General features: G+C 42.4%; 2 protein-coding genes and 1 long non-coding RNA gene across 3 annotated transcripts in view; 2 read left to right on the forward strand and 1 right to left on the reverse strand.

Annotated features, from left to right (window-relative positions):
- LOC119453719 (gastrula zinc finger protein XlCGF8.2DB-like) overlaps positions 1-14976 on the forward strand; it is a 489906-nt gene that overhangs the window by 262288 nt on the left and 212642 nt on the right. The window lies entirely within an intron of this gene.
- LOC119453721 (guanylate cyclase 32E) overlaps positions 1-14976 on the reverse strand; it is a 197038-nt gene that overhangs the window by 135991 nt on the left and 46071 nt on the right. The window lies entirely within an intron of this gene.
- The window catches only part of LOC125945959 (uncharacterized), a 32020-nt gene continuing 17421 nt past the window's right edge, over positions 378-14976 (forward strand). Inside the window, exons 1-3 of the long non-coding RNA XR_007467265.1 lie at positions 378-421; positions 1243-1437; positions 3674-4607. This is a non-coding gene — a long non-coding RNA (uncharacterized LOC125945959). The remainder of the gene's footprint in view (positions 422-1242; positions 1438-3673; positions 4608-14976) is intronic.

Consider the following 14976-nt stretch of genomic DNA (forward strand, 5'->3'; position numbering starts at 1 on the left):
CTTTGACATAAGCTTAGAACAATGGTTTGTTGGTGGAGCAGTTCTGTGGAATACTTAGAGAGTAAGCAAACTGTAGTAGCAGCAGTTAGACGGGGAGTAAAAAAATACAACACTGGTTTTATATGAACGAGCTACCTTTAAGATGTGGCCGCAACAGTTCAGTAGATGAGCAAAAATAATTTTAAAATTTAGGAGAGGAATTAAAAATAATTATTTGCCCACCTCACACTGCCAGTGGCAAGAGCAGCCATGCTTTAATGTTTTCAATCAGTCATTTATATCCATCCATTTATGTCGGCCTAATCGTCCATGTAGATGTTTTGATTGTTGCTTTTGACTTATCGTGGTGTCACATTTTAATACTGACATCTGTTTTCAGAATCAAAATGAGCATGGAGACACCACAGCCGGAATGCAAAAGGTGAATTCTTTGGCCATTCATCGTGTAGCGTCACCATGATCAAATGCACTGTTGCCAGGAGAATGTATTGCCGGGAGGTATTCTCCTTAAGATTTAGTAAAACTGGTAGCATTAAGTGTCTCCTTTGCGATTTTGCATAGCCTTTGATTTGCGAGTCGATTAATTTATTTGATGAGGTGGGCAGTTGGCACACCCTGCCTTGTGTCTTATGTACACATTCAGCTGAGTAGGTCTGGGACACAGCAAGCGAATCTGATGTGTAGTGGTAATCGCATTAACGTCGACAGTTATCTTCCTGTTTGAGCTGCTACTGCTGCTTGCCAACACAAGCAGCAGTTGCCCAAGATGGCATGAAAGAGGTTCATTGAAGAGTGGCACATACTCTGAGTCACATACCCAGAGATCCAAGCAGGTCCATCAGATGGTTATTAACCCACTTCCCTCAACATAGCAGCCCTACCCATTAGGCCATTGACCACCAAGTGACACAAATTGGCTGGAAAATACTTAGAGACAGACACCCGAAAGTATGTGAAGTATCCTAAAAATGCTACTTGCATTAAAGTTTTCGATGCTTTGGTTTACTTACTATTTTATTTTGTACTGGGTGAATCCTTGTTTTTCTGAAGCACATGGCATCCTAACAGGATAACAAGCTATGACATTAGTTTTAGTTGTTTTTATTAGTGGCATTAGTTGACATTTTAGGTCTGGAGCAGGCAGTATTTCTGTGATTTATTTGGAGTGTGGCTGTTGTGTAAATGTGCTTAAAATCCTTAAACTACCTCACTAATATTTACCTAAATGTGCGTTTCACATAGGTTGGAGAAGTGCTCATTCAGATGATCCTGGCACAGATTGCCATGGTGGACCAGGCAAGTTTGCAAGGGCCTTGATTCACCATGTGTTCACAGAGAAGAACCTCATGGGCCACTCACTTCTCGAAAACACCACCACCAATAGGCAAAAAGAGGCTCTTGGCCTTATCAGGGTCAACGCTGTTATAGGCAAGTACCGTACATCCTTTTTCCCATTGCATTTTGCATTCACATTTTGTACTTGGAATTACCAGCTTGCTATTAGCACAACAAATGACTTTCAAGTAGCCTGTGTCTGCAACTACGTGCTACAATAGCCTACTATTTGGAATGAATGTTCATTTGATCTCAAGTCTCTAACGCCTCCATACTAAAGTGCTAAATTTTAAAAGCAGCCTTAACTGCCAGAAGTGATTGGTGGCTACAACTGACAAAGTTAGGTGTATTTGCACATTAGTTGCACTACTTGACTGTCCATGCAATGAACAGTTGCAATGAAGCAACTACCAATCTGTGAAGCATGCTACCAATCTGGTGGTATAGCGGGTGTGCTTAAGTAGCCTGAAAGTGTTGTTATAATATAGGAATTGTGGAGAAGCTATGCTCAAGTGCAGTTACTGCTCAACTCGAGGGACAGCACTTCCACCAAATTTCAGCAATCAAAATGGCCCTCCAGATTCTGTAACGCAAAACATAGTGGTTTCACCTATTTCGACAGACCACATTGAATTAAAGTTGCTCCAGTCTTGAAGGAGGTCCATGTGGTGGCAGACAGTAGCCTTTCAGCAGAGGCAGCTTAAGTTATGGGGCATAATTGTTTGGTTGTTTCGATCAAAGCAACAATAGGAACAGTTGCCAACTTCGTTGTCAACATTGCTATGTTTAGCAATGTCCATTCATTCTAGGCACTCAACCTATTAAGATCCAATTTATCACATTGTATTCTAGGATGTGGAAAAAACAAAGGTATTTATTTGACTTTTCCTCACGTTCCCATAAAATGATCAGTACTCAATAGGCCCTTGGCAGCTACTATATAAAGCTTCTTACAGAACATGAGGCATGTCCACAGCTCCCACTCTGAAATTGTTGGAAATGTCTCCTGCTTTCTTACTTCAAGGACGCACTTGCCTGTTTTCAGCGTTATTATAAACCAGTGCTCAAGTACTATGGGTTTAGATTTATCAAAGATTGAATGAGCTTTGTAGGTGTTCATGTTTAACCCTTTGAGGATCACATATTTTCTGGAAATACGTCCCCCAATTTAAGCGTTATATTTTTATTCTGGATTGTTCTTCAGAGTGACCTTTCAAGAAAAAAAATGGGTAAATAATTTTTTAGGTCACAAAGTGACAAAGGTTTCTTAGTGTCCAGCTGTTTACACCATGTTTATTGTAGCATGCAGGGCAAACTAGCATAATCACATTTTTAAATGTAATGACACTCACAAAACATTAAACTAGGTGAATACTCCCAAACTACTTCAGTGATGGGCACCATAGGGTAAAGAGAAATATCAGTTTTAGAAGAAGCCAAGGGGCAACAGCACAATCAGGATTTTTGTAGAAGTCGCAGAAGGTTACAGAATCTGTAATGTGATGCTTGGGGACACTTCATTCTTAAAAGGTATGCTTATTTATATGTTCTTTCGCCGCCTCATATTTATGGTCGTGACCACACGATTTGTTTCTGCCACTCTACATGCATGGCAGTGACCCTCAAAGGATTAGCAGAGCCAGTCCACTTGCATATTTCTCTTGTAAGACTGAGCAATTCTTCGTATTTCTTCTTCGAAGTTATTTGTGTTAGTGTAACCAGGTTGGCGTGCAACTGCAGTAAATCCTCGTTATAAGCAGTATTTTCTTTTAAGTAGAGAGGCATAAGAATGACCATCATAATGCGAGAAGTGCACTCCAGTAGCATATGATCTCGTAAAACAAATTCAGATATACGATACTCAATTCTGGCCGCATAACCGTATTTGGAGCAACTCCTGCAAGGAAAAGTGCAATTAAGTGCTGCACATTTTGATTATGATTGTTGAGAGAACTTAACAATCATAATCAGAATGTGCAGCACTTTATTGTTTAGTTGCCAGTAGTCTACCTTTAAGTTTTTTCACCAACAGTATGAAGTCTTTTTTCCATCATTTTGTTCCTAAGCAAGCAACATTCACATTTTTCACACCAAGGGTATTCATGAAGTTATTCTGCCACAGTGGGCTTTTCCTGTTTGCCTTCTGCATATTGTACTAAGTGGAGTCATCCGGCGCCACTCCCATTTGAAAGCTGGTCATTCTCTAGAATTCAACTCGTGAAAACTTTGAATAAACAAAACAAATGAAAGTTTCATTATAACAGGGCGTACTGTATGTCGCACTTTTGCATGTGGAACATTGATCTTAAACCTCATGCTGTTTTTCCTTTTTTTACAGGCTTTACCTGTCACAAGTTTCCTGGGACAAACATGGCCTACATTAAGAACACTCTGGCCTCACTTCTCGCAAGGGACCTGAAGTGTCCAGAAGAGCTCAAGTCTGTGGACAGTTCAAGTGTTGTGCACTTGCAGCCCTCAACATTTTTTATTATTATGATGTTTCTAGTCACCTGAAAAGCCCAGGTTGGATGGTTCAGACACAAGTACTGTGTTGTGATTAATAATTAATTGCACAAGTGTTGCGCTTTGTATTTTAGTACATCTTTACGTAAATTTTAATATATTTCTACAAAAGATAGTGTTTCTTGACTATTTTATTTCATAGGTATCTCGGGTCATTTCATGCCAAGACTGTTCCATGATGGCACACGATTTCAAGTTTGTTTGATAAAGTAAAAGTAGGCACAGTGCGAAATTTTACAGAAAATTAGGTTACATACATACACCGGAAAGTGGAATCTGTGCTATCGTCAGAGTGGTTGTGTTTAGGAAAAACTACATATTAACATATGTTTGTAGTAATGGTTAATTTTGCTATTTCAAAACAGTAAGAATTAAGAGGTAAAAGTTTGCTTAAATGCAGAGTGCAACAACAGCTCTCGGGCAAGGCAGTGATGTGCTTTCTTTCATGTACGCATGAAATGTGATTTCTTGCAAATTCTTTCATTCTAACTTGTTTTGCGGCACTGAAAAATTTAAAAAAATTTCCTCATGCCAGTTCCATTTAAGTCTTCCAGCAGGTAACTAATGGCCACTGTCTATCAGATAAAAATCTTAAGTAGTCAAAGTGAATAAATCGCTTGGTATGTAATGACCTGCCCAGGAACCTAGTAATGATGGCAGAAAATGCAACTGGATCGCGCAACAAGCAATACAGCACAATAAACTGCTGCCATGGCACAACTTATTGTAATTACCATGTCGTTTCAGAGGTAGATAACGTTTAGTAAAATGGGCACACACCATTTAACCAATAAGTAAGATTCTCAGTGGGCTCATGCAAATAGTGCCATGATTATTAAGTTACTGGCTACCAAATAGAGAACGCAAGTAGTTTTTAAATGTTTTGTACTGTAATGCTTGTGTATTATTTATGTTCTATTTATTTCAATTTTGAGAAATGTTTTACTTTAGGGCCATGCAAACTTTACATCTCTCAGTACTCAATTTCGTTATTGTATCAAGCTGCTGGCAGTTTGTAGATTTCGTTAGGATTTTTTTGATCTCAAGGCACACATGGCTGTACAGTTAACAAATGTTTGGCTTCAATAAACAATTCATCTAGAAAAAAATGCTTTTTGTCCACATCAATTTTGAGCTGTTGATTTCGTGAAGGAGTACTGATTTTGTGTGTTAAGCCAATTCAAAAACTGGCATAATGGTTCTGCTAGCAGCTCTATAATATATTTTATTATAGGCTATATCTAAAAGTGGTTTTGATCCCTGGGTGACCCAGGTCTGCAATACAGAAGTGCCTGCATTTAAGTTTGCCCCTGTCCTCTAGTATGCAAGGACCGCATCAATATGGCATCAATGGTAATGCTGAGACTCTACGTAGCTCACCGGTATTTAAAGAAGTCTAGTGCAGTTTTCAACACTACTCACCAAACAGCATATTTAAGTGGGCTCTCAAGTGATTTCATTAGTGATGTTCAACACTGCTCCAATAATATTTAAATAGTGTTGCACTATTGACTAACATTGCACGTTAGGCTTGTTGGTATAACATAATGGAGGCAAAAGGCGTAGTGCATCAGAAACAGGACACAAGAGGATGAACACAGACAACACACGTTTGGCGCTTAACGTGTGTGTAGTCTGTGTTCTTCCTCTTGTGTCCTGTTTCTGATACGTAGCACCTTTTGCCTCCATCAAGCAATATTGACGTTTAACGCTCATCCAATAATACTTCAATGGGGTTTCAATAATGATGTTCAACAATGCTTCAATAATATCTCAATGGGGTTTCAATATTGATGTTCAATACTGCTCCAATAATTTTTCAATGGGGTTTCAATATTGACATTCAACACAGTTTCAACATTATGTCAATGGGGTTTCAATATTGTCATTCAACATATTTCAACGATGTCTCAACAGGTTTTCAATATTGACATTCAACACATCTTCAACAGTTCTTCAATGGGCTTTCAATATTGGAATTCAACGTGGTTTGAACAATCCATCAATGACTTCTCAAATTGAAATGACCCAATGATGTTTCAACAAAATGTCGCGGGCCAATTTTCAACACCTGTCAACAATTTCCTCAATAATGTTTCAACAAAGCCTCAATGTGCTTTCAATGCTATTTGTTGACATTAACCAATGACTTTTCAACAACTTTTCAACAATTTTTTTGTAAGGGGTTGCTACAAATTCTGTAAATAAAAATTTATTTCCAGACTTTTACGTGCAAAAACAATGATCTGATTATTACGTACGCCGTAGTGGGGTACATCAGAATAACTTTCACCGTGGTCTGCAACGAGATCTGCATGTACATTAATTGCGCACCTAGCTCTTCAATAAATGTTTTGCGCAACCCTTGACTTTCATTGAATATTAAAAATCCGTTGTTGATACTCTTCGTGCAGGCTAGCCTTGTAATATTCGGCTAGAGAAGTTCATAATTCCTAAAGTCTGCCGCTCGCGGCAGCCACGAGCAACGCTCTTAGTCCCCACGCATAAACGCTTATATATTTGGTCGATGTGTGCGTGCCACTAGTGGCACAGCTTAGCGTTCGAGAAGGGACTAAGAACAAACCTCGTTTGTTATCACTCTGGCTATGGGCGCAGGCCCTCATAACATCATATACAACCACTTCCACGAACATATACAAGCTAGTCCCTCACATAATTACCGCTTGATGAATGTGTTTTTTGGTCACTTTTTCTCCTCCACTGCTGAGTAATGTTTAGAGCCCTTTTGCACAGGCCATCCATGCAACCTTCGGTTAAAGCTGCCAAATGACGCTTCTTGTGTTCGCCTCATTCATTAAACCTACTATAAGCCACCTCAAGGCTTATCTACTTTTTTCATGACTGTCACAGATACCGTGAACGAGGCGCAGACGCCGGACCAAATTCCAAAGCCGACTTATCAGCTTCCGAAAATAATCCCACGAAAGCAAGGACAATTAAGAATGAGCCCTCTGGTGCGCCAGCGAACGCCGGTTGCTGTCCAAAGACCGAGTCAGAGCCCAGAGTTGTCAAAACACAACAGAATATATTCTTCACACAAGGCATGCAGTTGCACACACACTTACACACTTAGGCTAGGCACAACACAATACAATTCAGATGGGTATTAACAAACACAAGAAAATAATTAACGACAAGCACTAAGAGTCCAACACGTAAAGGACAAAATGAAAAGGAACACTAAGTGTCCAATCGTATTCACCAGTGTTGGTCTTGAAGTCGGACGATCTCGGCGTAACTCGGGGCAAATCTCGAAGAAAGAACTTCCGGAAATGCAGACGCTCGATGAATCCGTCGACTAGCTTGCCGGGGAATCCCCTTCTTCCGCAGATGCTCGGTCTTCACATTACATCACTTCACCGGTGCGGACTGAACTCTCGAACTCCAACTGACGATTCTCGCACGGCGGTTATATAGCTTCCGCAGGCGTTCTCGACCATTCTTATCAGAGTCGTGATCTCGTAGCATGGCCAAAGCTTGGGAATCTTCTCGTCTTTTCTCGTTCCTTCGGCCGCCGCCGTCGGAGAGTTGTCAAGGGGGGTGATTACTCATGCTGTTGGCGCACGCTCACGCTGTAGTTATCTCTTGCGACTCACCGGGTAAGAAGGTGTCTCGGCGCGCGCGTGTGCTCTCGCTCTCTCTCTCTCTCTCCGGTTAACGTCGCTTTGTCGAGGATCTTCTAGACGTTTCGGCGCCGTTGTTCGCGTTGCTGTTTGAGGCGTATGCGCTCTTCCCCTCTGTTGAAGTTGCCGCGGGGACGGCGTGTTTTTCGCTGGCTTGCGTGACACCGGCACGCACTTGGATTACGCGCTCTTTTGTGACAATGACCGTGCAATGCAATAATACATGTGTGAGTTAATCGGCTATTAATTGCCCTGGACGGCCCTTTCAAGTATCAGAACTACACCGAGATGACCATCACGGTGATAAATCACCCGCACAAAACTGCCACCTGGACAAAGCTGTGTCCAAGCAAGCCTATTGGATGCACATCTTATGCTCGGCAAATTAGCGGGTTAATGTAGTAAATTCTAAAGAGCAACCTGACATTGGTTGTATGAGAGGGGAGCTGCTCATTTTGTGGGATCGAAAGCATACGAAATACGAGATCACAGCATCGAACACCATTTCCTCAATTGTGACTAATTTTTCGGTATTTCTAGTTGAGGCCTATGAGGTTTAAAACAAACTTTAGTCACTCCCATCAAGATTAGCATCCTTCTGTGTCTCAGAACGTCGGCAATTTTAGTGGCGAGAATGAAAAGTCGTTCACGCTGCACATGTGGTTATGTTATAATTTGTAAACACAGTTACATTGTCGGTAAATAAAAACCAAACTTTGCGTAATGAAATCTGCATTCAATTACGACATAAACAATGGATCAGTCACTCTGTTAGCTTCTTATTAGCTTCTTATGCCTACCTGACGCCTTCCAGAATCGCGCAGTCTGATTCCTTACTCCCCAGTGCGAGTGTTGGCAAAGTGTTAGAAACATCAATCATCCCTCGACAGCCATCTATTGGAATATTGCCGAAAAATATCTTGGTTGTGTCTATTTCAAAAGCTTGACTTAAATTTTTCATATTTAGGCGACTCGCTTCTTTTGCCACCAAATCACACTTCATGCCGTCTTTTTATATTTCTCAGTCTTCAACTTCTTCATCGCTCAACTAAATTCTTCAAGAACGCCTTTTTGCCGATAGCTATTGAGGAGTGGAATAGTTTAACTGACCACGTAGTAATCAAACGTAACCCTTATAAATTTCGACATATACTAACAAACAGTAACGGATTTAGATGTATTTTTCTTTTGCACTTTTTTATTTGAGTGTATTGGTTGTAACTACATTTTTTAATGATTAAATGGCACTGTATTTTACCTGTTGTATCCAACTGAATGTTCAAATTTTCTTTCTTTCTTGATTACTCAATTCGGAATTACTGTTTCTGCGTTCCCTTTTTTTATGCATATACCCCCTTATGTTGGTAGCTGGTAGCTGGTACCTTAAAAGGGGCCTTTACGGGTCAATAAGTGATGCTAATGATCATAAGCGCGTGATTACTTGGTTAAGTAAACGAAGAGATCAGGAGCGTAACGAGGGAGGGAGGGAGGGGAGGAGGCACACCGGACATCCGCCTGCCCGAATATTCTGTGTACCACGTATACCTGGCATAACACGACGGGCGACGATGCCAGCCTGCCGCGCGTCTCCTCCCCCTCTCCCATTCACCTGCCGGAAAAAGATTCCTGAATATGCCTCTGAAAGGGAAGAACAAACCCATGTGTACAAAAACCACGAGGCTTCAGAGCATGTTCAGAGCATAATCGGTCAAGCTGCAGCCCTTACGATTGTGCTCACTCGTAAAGCCCGCCTAGGAAGTGCGCGCTGAAGGGCGCCCCTCTAAGGCAATTACGGCCCCGTACCCTATCACGTCGTGCCCCTTCGCCTAAAGATAATCGGGGATAAATGGCTCTGCCTCCAAGCACGTGTGCTTTCTAGACAGCAGGAAGTCAATACTCGGAGGTGACCGAAGGTGATCGGTTGTTCGAAAAGGGACTCTCTGTTGATCGTTGCTGCTCGCATTGGGATTGCAAGCGTTAGACAATTCTTTATCTCCTTCGCGTTTATTTCTTTCACAAGTGTAGTTATATTGCTTTACAACGTCTGCTTGAGCCATGTTTAGGTCGAGCCCTTTATTTGGTACTTTCTTTTGTTCTCGCGACAATGGGAACACCGCATATAATATAAGTATACAAAAATGTTCCTCTCATGTTCCACTATTTACCACGCGTCAGACCTTATTTCATGGACACTGAACACGTCCCTTATGGTGCTTCAACGCCGCTTTCGCTACAATTTTCCATACTTTCCTGCGTTCACGACTGCACGTTTATCCCGGCTTTTTGCGTGCGTACTGTGCTTACATGAAACACGAAAAGCTCTCTGAAGGCTAAATCTGTGCACAAGTTTTTAATTAACCATGACAGACGTGCACAGGAAAAAAACATGCCTGCTCTCGTTTCCAGTCGGGAGTGCCTTGAAGGCCGAAGCCTGTACCCACCATAACGTTGTTCGTATAAACAAAACGAAAACGTGTAAGTTTCGTATAGCTTCAATTAAGAAAATAAGTTAACATCACTTACCTTGCAGCAGGCTTACATGGTTCTTTGACAATGTACTCGACAGACGTCAACGCAGGCAGGTGCACAGCTGCGTTATTTGAGTAAGAGTCGGTCTTGCGACACAGTGTGACCTTGGACATTGTGATGGAGTGTGTGGCGTGAGAAAGCTTATTATACTGTTTTTACTATATACAAATCACGGAGTGTTCAAACTGCTCGTTTTATTGGCTGCTTCGTATTTTGTAAGCTTTTTCGTTTCTTCCTTTTCTTGTAAACAATGGGTTGTGATTTTTGCAGAGCCATATTTCGCATAAGTTTACTTAATTTCTCGTTTCACGTTCTGCGCAAAACGGAGTTAACACATCCGTCGCCACCAAAGTACGGGACAGTAGCAGTTTTTTGTTATGGGAGTGGATACGTTAAGCTTGGAAGTTATGCGGATCTAGGTAGCTAAACAATGGCGATGTTAGTAAAGCCCGTCACAGATATTGCCAAGCCGCTAAGGGCATTCAGTTTAAATCTGGAAGGTTTTATGCTTGGAAGGTAGCTGGTACGCTTTCTTATTGATGGAACCTAAACCAAGATGGATGTCTTTCGGGCTGCACCTGAAGTAAACATAATGCTGGGGCATGCTGTGGTCAGCATTGCAGCGACGCACTAAGTACACATTAGAAATGCTGTGATTTTTACAATCCACGTGCAAAGCCAGTGGAGGCGCTAGGAGCCCTCTTCAAAGATTATTCTTCGTTATGGCTATGTCTGGCCATCGTCACAAAGGTGAAGGCGAAAGCGAAAACAACACTCGCACAATGCCCAGTGCTTCGCGCTTCCCTTAGAGGCTTTCAACGTTGTCCTTCATAACTCCCTACATCGTGGCGCGGAGGCGCAAAGAATGGAGACCGCTTTAGGAGGGAAATGAGAAGCACAGTTTCGGGAGGCCGGTGGATGCTTGGCGCCGTGTGTCTAGATTGAGCGGCGGTGTTACTTGCGTTGCCGGCGGCACTGCGAATGCTCCGGACTAACACTCCACGGGCGTACGCAATGCTGGCAAGTGTATGTGTCAGGGGAAGTGCAGTGTAACTTTGAGGAGACAGCGTAGATACGAGTGTTAAGCTAACGCGGCGGTAACCCGAGGGTGAGTTTGCCCACCTATGCCTATACAGGATGCCTGAAGAAGAAGAACTATTATGCCTTAACGGCAAGTCTTTATCGCAATAAAAAAAAAGGGAACAACTAGGTATATTACTTCAATAGCTCCCATCAGTATAGGTAAGCCTACCTGATTACTCTGCCAATATTTTTAAGCTGAGTGATTGAAAACACTTATGTTTCAAAATAGGAGAGCGAAAGGTTCTTTGCGTAAACACTTATGGTGGACTCGCAGGGCCTTTCAGCGTACTGGCGCAAGTTTCGATATCTGCCCATTATCACGAGTAAAATAGCAAAGCGGTGGTAGGTGGCAACCCAGAAAGAAGCACGCACACGGCGCTGTGTTCCACTGATTTCGAAGTAAGCGCCACGTGTGGCTTTCTTTCTGCACTCACTTTGCCATTAATAGAGAATTTTTAATTAGGCACGTAAGAGGCTTGCGTGCGCAAGAACTAGAGGTCATAATATTGCACATGTGCAGACCTCTACATCTCTGTCTGCGCATGCGCAATACCGTCTGTGTCGGCGCATTCCAAGTACCGTGACCCTTAGCTCTTGCGCACGCAAGCCGATTGAGTCCCTTCATCTAAAACTCTCTAATTACCTACCAAGTTGGCCAAGCATTTACCCTCATCGCGCAGTTAAACAGCATTTATGCGCATAGTCCCGCTCCTTGAGCATGCAGAGAGTTTTTACAAAACTGTCATAGTATCTCATTATTCCGCTTATTGAGTTAAGCATTCTTAGGTAGGTAATTGCTTTTAACTGCTCATATCTCTATTTCGTGCTGCTCTATCTTCGGGGCAGTACGCAAATAATACGAAAGGAAAAGCTAGCAGCAGGCTACACGTATGTATAAAAAGACTGAATGAAAGAATACATGAAAATATGTGTGATAGTGGAAAAGGGGGGGGGGGGTCGTTTGGGCGCAGAAATAATTACCTAAATAAATTATAAAGATTGCGAATTTTAGCAATCGCTCATCCAGGCCTATTCGCTCAGCAGGAGATGTGGGTAGTCTCCTCTTTCTTATTTTTCTTTTTTTGGGAGAGGGGAGGGGGAGAAATTGCGACAATGTATAATGTGTACAAAAGAAAATGAATCAAAAGCTTTAACTCTGCATTGTGCAAAAACTGTCATCGTGGAAAAGCCATGTCACCGGAAACGTATTGTCCATCACCACACGAAAGCAGTTTTTATGTGCACCTGGCTTCAGTCGCGGCTTTCCTAATATCTTAGATCTTATCACACATTTTCCACGGCACAGTCAATGCAGGTATGGAGCATGCAGGTGTCGACCCGAGCACGTGGGGCACGTTCCTTGGTCGACTTTTGTAGGTTCTTGAGCCCAAATAACGGACTGTGCAAGGGCCGCTCAAGCCAAAAGCCTCCGAAGAGAAAATTCCTGCGCCTGGGTAAGCTTACGTGCAAGGAAGCAGACAGACGCGGGAATTAAGGCGCGTGCGTACCAACGGAGGTCAGATTTCAGTGCTGGGTGGAGAGCGCGTAGATTATACGGAAGAGATATAGGTGTCTCAGATGAGGCAGGTGATCGAGCCAGTCCCATGGTTACTTGTAGTTATATTCAAGTGGATTCATTTGGCTAATGCCATTTTTAGGTATTCAAACAATTTTTTGAGAAGTTACTAATATCTTTGCAGCTGCAAACAACTAAAACCAAAACGAGAAATTGGAACAAGTACCCACTCGCTTCAAGTTCCCAAACACGAGCCAAATTCTAAATAAGAGATATAGACAGATTGGACATGTTAGCTTCAAGTAACCATGCGTTAGGTTTTGATTGTTTTTCTCAGGGGCCTTATGTACGAAGCGATACTCTGTCAATTTACGAGTTTTAAACAAATGTTTCAGAAGACTTGTGCAATCCATCACGCAATGATATACGCAGTGAAAGTGTGCATTCATTTCTCCAATAAAAATTAAATGAACGCCAGAAGGAATGCGTAATATTCCACCACACACACTATTATAGCGCATCTGACGTTTGTAGCCGTCGTCGACAGTTTCGTATTCTGCACTGTTGGTTCTTTAGGGATGATATTATTTTATATTTAGAACCACCTAAAATGTGGGGGACTCCAACAGTTGTTTAGCATCATTATTCCTATCTGCTCTACGTATCGCAAAAGGCTCGCTGGGTCTAACCAATCCTGACAGTCTCAACTCTAACGTGCTGAGGCGAACAATACAGCCAAGTAAGGCGCCAACGACGCGAAGTAGCCACTTCTGTGCGCACCGACGCGCTTCTTGCAAGATTTGTTCATATAATTTGCCTATCGGTAACAGGATCCATAACTGCATTCTAGAGTTTGCACTGAGCAGAGAACGGGAGGAAAACGACAGCGACCCAGAAAAATTGTTCCGTCAGCGCCCCCATCGGCCGAGCGCCAACAACGTCACGACATGCAGCCTCACGTTGGGGTGTGGAAGCGGAACGCTGAAGAGTGTGAGGGCGCCGGCGTCCACGTGCTCGAACGGGCTCATATATTATGCAGCCGCGCGAAACCTGTCGCTGGATGAGAGCGCGGCGAGCTCCGGTTCAAGAGGCATTGCTTCTTTCAAGGGAGCTTAGAGAATGCATCCTATCAATTAATCCTCCCGAATTAATTAGGCGGAAGGAAGCAACTCTGCCGGAGTAAGTCAGAAAACAAAGCTTTTCAAGGTGAGTGCTTAACTGTGCGGAAACAGGTTCGACGTTTTTTGTGATTATCCACTAAAGCGTCACTCACTTCTCTCGCGAAGCGCGTGAATTTCGCGCCATGCACAGTGTAAGGGCGACATCTCTCGCCATTACGCATGTAGTTTTATTTTCCTAGCCTGTTAATGTATTGACAAGGCTAGCACGGTGCATGCTGAGCTCGTTTATTTTCTCTTCGATTTATTGTCTGTGTGATTTCTCACTGATTCATTCTTATCACAACACTTGCCTCGCCATTTATGTTTATTTATTTCACAATACCTCCAAAGGCACTAGAAAGGGCATTACATAGGGCAGGGGGTGGATGGGTGACTGAGACAATAAAAAACCGATTGAGCTGTACTCCATTATACAAAGGCAGCACGACGACATTACGCAATGAAACCAAATTCATAAATGAAACAGTCTAGCCTAAAAAGGTGCAAATTGCAGAACTGGAACTCTATTATATATATATATATATACATATACATATACAGGGTGTTCCTACTATCATGCACCAAGATTAAAAAAACAATTGCGTCATTCTAGGAACACCTAGTGCATATTTTTTCCAGTATAGTGGAGTAGCGACCAGTAATTTCTTCGTTATAGCGATTTAATTAGGTAATTGCAATTATTTTCTAACTCGAGAAATACAAGTTAACAAAGTGTCAATGAGAAAATTGTAGAGCAACGTGAAAAACTCCCGATACAGCTTTCTGTTGCTCAATACGTGCTACATAAAAGTGTTTTCGGGAGCGTGAAAGAAACCCGCGAATACACGCCAAATTTCCGCGCGATTGGCCGCTGGAGACACTTTGCGTGGTCGATAGGGAGAGATCGCCGATTTCAGCAAGCGTACGTGAGCAATGCACTAGAACAGAAAGGTCTACATATCTGGCAAAACTTCGACAATCCCATTTTGTGCTCATGGTCTACTAACCATGTACTACGCCGTGATGATTGCATAGCCATTACGCGGCCGATCCCCTTTCTTGCATCCATCGCGAAGTTCTTATAGTAAGCTAGAGAGTCGGGTGGTGACCGCTCCTTCATTTCTCTCCGAAATACAGAGCACGATAAGGAAAAGAGAATGCACTCTTTTACTCTATTACAGTAGCC

This window comes from Dermacentor silvarum, chromosome 5 (assembly GCF_013339745.2).
Source record: "Dermacentor silvarum isolate Dsil-2018 chromosome 5, BIME_Dsil_1.4, whole genome shotgun sequence".
Taxonomy (NCBI): Eukaryota; Metazoa; Arthropoda; class Arachnida; order Ixodida; family Ixodidae; genus Dermacentor; species Dermacentor silvarum.